Below are 7,854 nucleotides of genomic sequence, written 5' to 3' on the forward strand. Positions count from 1 at the left end.
AAATGTTCGAAAGGTACTGAAGGCAATGGAAAACAATTAAGGACAGGTAAGGGATTTGCTAGGTTATGTGGAGAGCTGAACTGAGTTTGCAAAGTAGGAACTCACTGTGGTGCTTTAGGGTGACAGATAGTGATATGGCCCAGTTTAAGGACATGACACTCAAATGGAGATGAATGTTACCAGCAAAATCATGTCAAGTAGCTGTAACCTTAATCCAAACATTTTATAATCTATTGTATTGCTTAAGTCCCTAAAGCATCCCCACTACTATTATTTCCATTTTAGAGATTATTCTTAAAAAATGACATTTAAAGAGAGTAAGTAATTCGCTCCGGGAAACCCAGAAAGTCAATGGGCGAAACTCTGGAAGTCACTGATGAGACCATATTATACTGGACAAATAATCTGTTTCTTAATCTCATTAAGCTAGCTTTCCTCATGAAGTGACTTCCATTCTATGAGTAGCACTGGCCACCCACCTCCAGTTAGAGCACGTGTTTGAGCAAAGGCTGGTAACACCAGCCTAGAGGCATTGGCAGGGATTCTCCCAAGGGCAGGACTGAATTTGATAACCTTTGAAGCACCTTCTGAACTTGAACTTATGAGTAACCCCCCTCCTTTAAATGCCAATTACAGTTTTATTTAAAATTTCATTTCATGATGCAAAATTCTAGAAGTGTCTGAAATTTTAAGTAATTCAATTGCCATCTTCACTTACTGCTGAGATGAAATACGAGTTTGTTTAGCGTGGTTGTGTGTGTGTGTGCACAGGACCACAGATTTGACTTTTGCTCTTTATTGCATTTCTTAAACTAGCTACACTTGGCAATTCATTTACATCAATAATTGAAAAGCCATCCATCTCCTCTTGTCTTAAACTCCTTGCTATGCACACTAATGATATGCATGATTGGTTATTGCCATAAAAATGCACCATAAATTTTTTAAAGATAATTCAACTACAGAGAATGAATCAATATGAATCTACAGTGATAACATGTGAGAGACAATCTCTCTAATGCCAGTTCAAAGCAGTTAGTACTCCTCTTGATGAGACCTGTCATTGCTTTCAAGTGGAGTTCTTAGGCAGTGATTTAGCATTTTCCTTTTTCAAAACTTGCGTAAGGTACCGTGTTTCCACCCATCTTTTGTTTTGAGCTTTCTAGTTTCTACTGTTTTAGGTGTCATGTAAGTGAAAAGGACCTGTTGTGTCTTGGGTGTGCCATAAAATTGGACATGGAATACGTATTGTGTTTAATCATTTATTTGACAGACTGTCGTTTGTTGCCCTTAGATAGAAATTAGTCTCCCGTGTGAGACTGTCATCCATTATAAGGCACAAATTGCAATAGAAATCTGAAATAAAACCAACTCTAAGTCCACTCAGTGCTTAGACAGAGATGCAGTGTCTAAATGGAATGAAGATATTCTGGGATCTAAACATTTGATGCCTTTGCTTATTTTGTTGTAGAAACTGGAACAATGCTATTTGCAGGTCATTTATCAGCCTGGGGAGGGTGAGAAGACAGACACAAGCCACTTTTCTCAGCATTGTCTGTCCTAGGCCAGTGACAACAGGGTCCCTCATAGAAACTGAATTTCACACTTCAACATTTTAGGTAATGAAGGGAGTATGACTCACACTTCACTCCCTTCTCTACATGGGTGGTGTTTCCGTGGAACATCACTGGGAGTTCTTCAGCAAAGTGTACTGTAAATCAGATCTTGCCTCTGCAGAGATGTGGGCATGCTGGTTACTAAGGATGTCCAGGTGGATGGGGCTGTAATTCTAGTTGGGCAGCAGAGATTTCCAGGTCCCTTTCCACTCTAGCTCATAGGATAGCTTTCTCAAGAAATGCACATCCATAGCACACAAGCATGCACATGCATGCACAAACACATGTACTGTATAGAAAATCTCTGACATTCACTGTTTTGAGGTGTGATTCATTCTCTGGAGCTGCTCTCTATGTATTTGCACAGTACTGGATCCAAAAATTGTTTGCTGGAGTGGGATCAATGACTTTTACTAATCCTAAAAGGTGATTTCTTTTTGAATCTAAGAAAATGAAATCCATTTTATTACACACATATGTGATATTAGACAAATTATTTAAGCTTCTGTTTCTTTTCTCCTATGTGAAGTGATAAGGTCTTATTAAATGTTAAATGAAGTAACCCATTTACTAATATTCCTACATGGCCTATAGTAACCATTTAAAATGTTAACTGAAATTGTATTGTGACCTCGATCCTCTCTCCTCCCCACTTTATGAAACAATTTTGCCAGAAGGGTCAAGGTAAGTGGTGACAGACTACATTTATTATCACTGTGGTTTTCTTTTTCGATACGGCAGTATTTTACTTGGGTATAATTTATATTTGATGTGCAGATCTTAAAAATTCAGTTCTATTATTTTTGACAATTTTATACAAGCATGTAACCACCCAAAACTACATTTAAAACATTTCCATCCTGACACATTATACTTCCCTCTAGTCAGGTTTCTCTGTGCTCTCAGCCCTGAGAATATTTTTCTTATTTAGATTATCACATAGTAGCCCTGACTGCTCTTGAATTTCTCATACTTGGAATTATATTGTATGTGCTATTTTGTGTCTGGTTTCTTTGGCTCAGCATAATGTTTTCTGATACATTCATGTTGTTACAATTATCAATAATTCATTCCTTCTCATCACCGACTGGTACTCTCTCATAGGAATATCCCACATGTGTTTATACTTTCCTACTGACATTCATTTGGGTTATTTTTAGTTTGAGGCCATTAGGAATATGGCTGCTAGTGAAGAATCCTTATTTTAGGGGGGGAGTGTGTGTGTGTGTGTGTGTGTGTGTGCTCACCCATGCACACACATGCATGTGATGAAGGTACACATATGATTTTGTGTATATCTTGGGGAAATACCAAAGAGTTGATTAACTGGGGCACAGGGTTAGGGTAGATGCATGTTCACCTTTGTAAGAAACTGCTAAACAGTCTTCCAAAATGGTCATGCCATTTTACACTCCTAGCAGCAAAGTAATAGAACTCCAGTTGCTACGTGTGCTTGTCAACATTTGATATTGCCTGTCTTTTTTATTTTAGCCACTCTACTGTGTGTGAAAAGATACTCTTATTGTGGTTATAATTTCATTCCCTGATGATTGATTCCCTATTCATGTGTTTTTTGGCTACATTTATGTCTTCATGTATGGAGTATCTGTTCAAATATTTGTTCATTTTGGTTTATATTGAGTTGTCTTTGTTGTTGCTTTGTAGTTTTCTATATATTCTGTATACGTGGTCTTTTTAAAAATAAATATTTAGTGAATATTTGGTCCAATTTGTGACTTACTTATTTACTTTTCTAATACTGTCTTCTGCTGAGAAGAAATTTTAATTTCAACAAAATTCTATTTCTCTAGTCTGTGCTCTTTTTGTTTGTTTTCTATTTAAGAAATTTTTCTTATAAAGTGTCATGAATACATTTTCTGGAATTTTTCTCCTATTAGCTTTAGTATTCTAGAATTCATGTTTTTAAGATGTTTCAATCTATGATTCTTCTTAAATTTTTGTGTTTGGTATGAAGTAGGGTTTAACATTTATTTTTTATAAATGGAATTTTGGTTGTTGCAACACTCTTTTTCTTATTAAGGCTTATATTTTCCCACTTGATTTTGCATTGTTTAAAAATCAATTAGCTGAATATTTACAGGTGATCTGTGTACTTTCTGTTATTAATCTTACATCAGTGGCACACTGTCTTTATTACTAGGGATTTATACTAAATTTTGAAATCAGATTGTGTAAGTCCTTCAATTTTGTTTTTTTTCCCCAAGATAATTTTTGCTATTGTAGATAATATGCATTTCCATATAAATTTTATAATTGGCTTATCAATTTCTTCAACAACAGCAAAATCCTAGTGGAGTTTTAATTGCCTTTAGGTTGTATCTATAAAAATTTTATGAGAATTGACTTCTTAAAAATGTTCAATCTTCCAATCCATAAACATGACATATCTCTCTATTTGTTTAGGTCTTCAATTTCTATTACCAGTGTTTGGTAGTTTTCAATTTGCAGGACTTACACATTCCTAGGTTTTTAAATGTTTTTGATACTTCTATAGATAGTAGCCAATATATAATTTTTCATATAATTGTTTGTTATAAAGATGTAATTAATTTTTGTTCATTGACTTTGTATCCTGTTATCTTGTTAAATTGAATTACTCATTCTAGTACTTTTTATTTCATATGTTATATATACAAAATAAGTCATATTTGAAGAATATTTTAATTTTTTTTATAATATTTGTACCTTTCATTTTCTTTTTTGCTTTAATGCATAACAGTTACACTGCCATATTTAATAGAAGTAGTGAGAATCAATAATTTTTCTCATTCTCCAACTTAAAAGTATCTACTAATTTGGTAATATTAAACATGATTTTAAGTGTATTTTTTATGATATGGTATATGAATATTGAGAAATTATTCTATTTTTCCTAGATTCCTAGTTTGCTGAGAATTTTCTTTTTTTTACAATTATAAGTTATGTATGTTCTTATACAGCTCCATTCCAACTCTTTGTGTTGTTGACACAGGTTGCATCAATATAAATTATACATAACATAGATTTATAGCTATTTCTCTGAATTTGTTCTTAAAATTATTTAGGAAATAAAAAGTGTAGTTACATACCAAAAATATATACTATTGTTTTTTTAAAAATTTACTTACGTATTTTTGCTGGAGATGTTTATTTTTTTTTATATGGCTTTGCATTATTGTCTAATGTCTTTTTTTTTTTTTTTTTTTTTTTTTTTTTTGTTGAGACAGAGTCTCACTTTGTTGCCCAGGCTAGAGTGAGTGCCGTGGCGTCAGCTTAGCTCACAGCAACCTCAGACTCCTCGGCTTAAGCGATCCTACTGCCTCAGCCTCCTGAGTAGCTGGGACTACAGGCATGCGCCACTATGCCCGGCTAATTTTTTTTTTTTCTATATAGATTTTTAGTTGTCCATATAATGTCTTTCTATTTTTAGTAGAGACGGGGTCTCGCTCAGGCTGGTCTCGAACTCCTGACCTTGAGCAATCCACCCGCCTCGGCCTCCCAGAGTGCTAGGATTACAGGCGTGAGCCACCGCGCCCGGCCTGTCTAATGTCTTTTTATTTAAACTGGAAAGACATTCTTTGCCATTTCTCATAGGGCTGGTCTCTAATGAACTCTCTCAACCTTTATTTATCTGGGAATGTCTTAATTCTACATTGATTTAGGAAGAATAGATATGTGAGTTACAGAATTCCTGGTTGAGTTTTTGTTGTTTTTCTTTTAGCCTTTTAACTACATTTTCACACTAATTTCTGGTCTACATGGTTTCTGATAACCAAATCAGCTGTTAACCAAATCGAAGATAGCTCATAAGTAATGAATTGCTTCCATGTTGATTTCAGTATTCTCTATTTTTCTTGGCTCTCAAAAATTTTATTTTTATGTATCTCAATATAAGTCTTTTTGAGTTTATCCTAGTTGGAGCTCATTGAACTTATTGAATGTGTAGATGTATGCCTTCCATCAAACTTGGGAAATTCTTGACCATTCTTTCTTCAAGCATTATTTATCCCTTTTCTCTGTCTCTTCCTCTGATAGTTACATAATGCATATAGTTGTCTGCTTGATTTCATGACATAGGTTTTCTTAGGTTCTGTTCACTTTCTTCATTCTTTTGTTTTTTATTTCTGCTCCTCAGACTGGTAATTTCAATAGTTTATATTTAAGTTTACTAATTCTTTCTTCTGGCTATTCAACTGTCTTGTTGAACCCCTGTAGTAAGTTTTCCATTTCAGTAATTTTATGACTATATTCTGTTACTGTTTAGCTTTTTAAGCATATTTAAGGCAGCGGATTTAGAATCTTTGTCTAATAAATCAAATATCTGAGCTTCTTTAGGGACAGTATCTGTGTGTATGTGTGTGTATTTTAAAATATATATATATATATACACACACACACACACACACAGAATGAGCCATAATTTCCTGTTTCTTTGTATGGTTTGTGCTTTTTATTTTTTTTAAAACTGGAAATCAAGCATGTTATAAGTTTGGAAATCAGCTTCTTTCCCTTCCTTAGGGTTTGCTGATGTTGATTTTTGATAGCTGCAGACATCTGCTTGCTTAGTGAATTTTCCAAACCACTTTTAAAAGTGTGTATTCTTTTTCACGTGTGGTCACTCAAGTCTCTGTTCTTAACAATTATGTTCAATTGGTGTTTGCTGGCATTGTTGAATGCCAGGAGATTTAAAAAAAAAATAACAGCAACAGCAATAGCAAAACTCTTGCCCAGTCTTGGTGGATTTGCTCTGTGCTGGGCATTCCTTTAGCATGTTGCCAGGCCATTTACAACTCTGCCTTAGCCTTCACTTTCTGCTTGTGCTGTGCCTAGTGACTGGCCACATATGGACTTCTGAATGCTCTTGGTATGCATGTGGCTTCCTCAATTATCCAACATACACGTAAGCTTTTGAATGCTGTAATTTTCCTAATACTTATTTTCCTCTGATTGTCCTCCTAGACTTTAAGCCATCTATTGTATGGCTCAATCTGTAAGTTTTGCCTACATTCTATCAGATTCTTCATTTACCTTACCATGCTTTTTCTTTTCTTTTTTTTTTTTTTTTTTTTGAGACAGGGTCTCATTCTGCTGACAAGCTAGACTGCAGTGGCATCATCATAGCTCACTGCAACCTCAAACTCCTGGGTTCAAGCAATCTTCCTGCCTTAGCCTCCCGAGTAGCTAGAACTATAGGTGCGCACCACCACAACCAACTAATTTTTCTATACTTTTGTAGGGACAGATTTTACTATGTTGTTCAGGTTGGTCTCGAACTCCTGGACTCAAGTCTCAGCCTCTGAAAGTGCTAAGATTACAGATGTGAGCCACTGCACATGGCCTCACCTTACCATGTTTTTAAGAAGTTCCTTTTGCTTTTCTCCCCTGAATGAGTTCTGATTTAGGTAAAACAGAGAAGAGCACTTTGCATTAGTCCTTCAGGTAGCACTCAGATAAGTTTACAGAGACAGAAACAATAATTTATGGATATGGTCTGCTCTGTTCTTCCTGGAACCAGGGACCAAATTTTCACACTGAGAATATGATCTGCCAGCCTTAAGACCGCCAGATAGTATGTATGTAGGTAGAACCACGAGAAAGATTTCCTACTGTTTTTGTCTTTTTAATTTACTATTCACTTAGTTGCTGTAAACCTTTGTTTTCCAGAGTTCTGATAGAATTGGTTCTTATTATTTCTTATTGTTTCCCAATGTTTCTGTGTAAGGAGAAGGTGTTTATAGCTGCCTCTCCTGTCACTTTGCTGACATCACTTGCTTCCTGTATTTTAAACTCTTTTATTAAGTGTATTTACATTTATGATTCTTACGTATTTTAAGTATTCAGCACTTTACCATTACTTTTTGTTTTGACATCTATTCTGTGTGATTCAATATATTCATTCCAGCATCCTCATGCTTAGTATCTGCATGAAGTATCTTTTTCTATTCTTTTCTACAGAATATTTATTCTTATTTTTGCAGGCAGTGCCATTAAAGGGTGATTACACTAAACTTTTTGGCTTGTTTTTGGTTTGTTGAGGCAGATCTGTGGAATCCTCAGTTTCCCAACCCCTGTAACTTGGTGAGACACAACCTTCAAATTCGGTCTTCCTTGGGGATCCTGTTCAGGCTTGATTTTATTCTTCTTTAAGGGGGTTATAGGATAGGTATTACTCTAACGTGTGATCTTTACTCCTAAAGAGTGGCCTTTATGTTATTTTAGCTGGCTGCTAGTGCTGTAA

The sequence above is a fragment of the Eulemur rufifrons genome, chromosome 19, assembly GCF_041146395.1.
Source record: "Eulemur rufifrons isolate Redbay chromosome 19, OSU_ERuf_1, whole genome shotgun sequence".
NCBI classification, from domain to species: domain Eukaryota; kingdom Metazoa; phylum Chordata; class Mammalia; order Primates; family Lemuridae; genus Eulemur; species Eulemur rufifrons.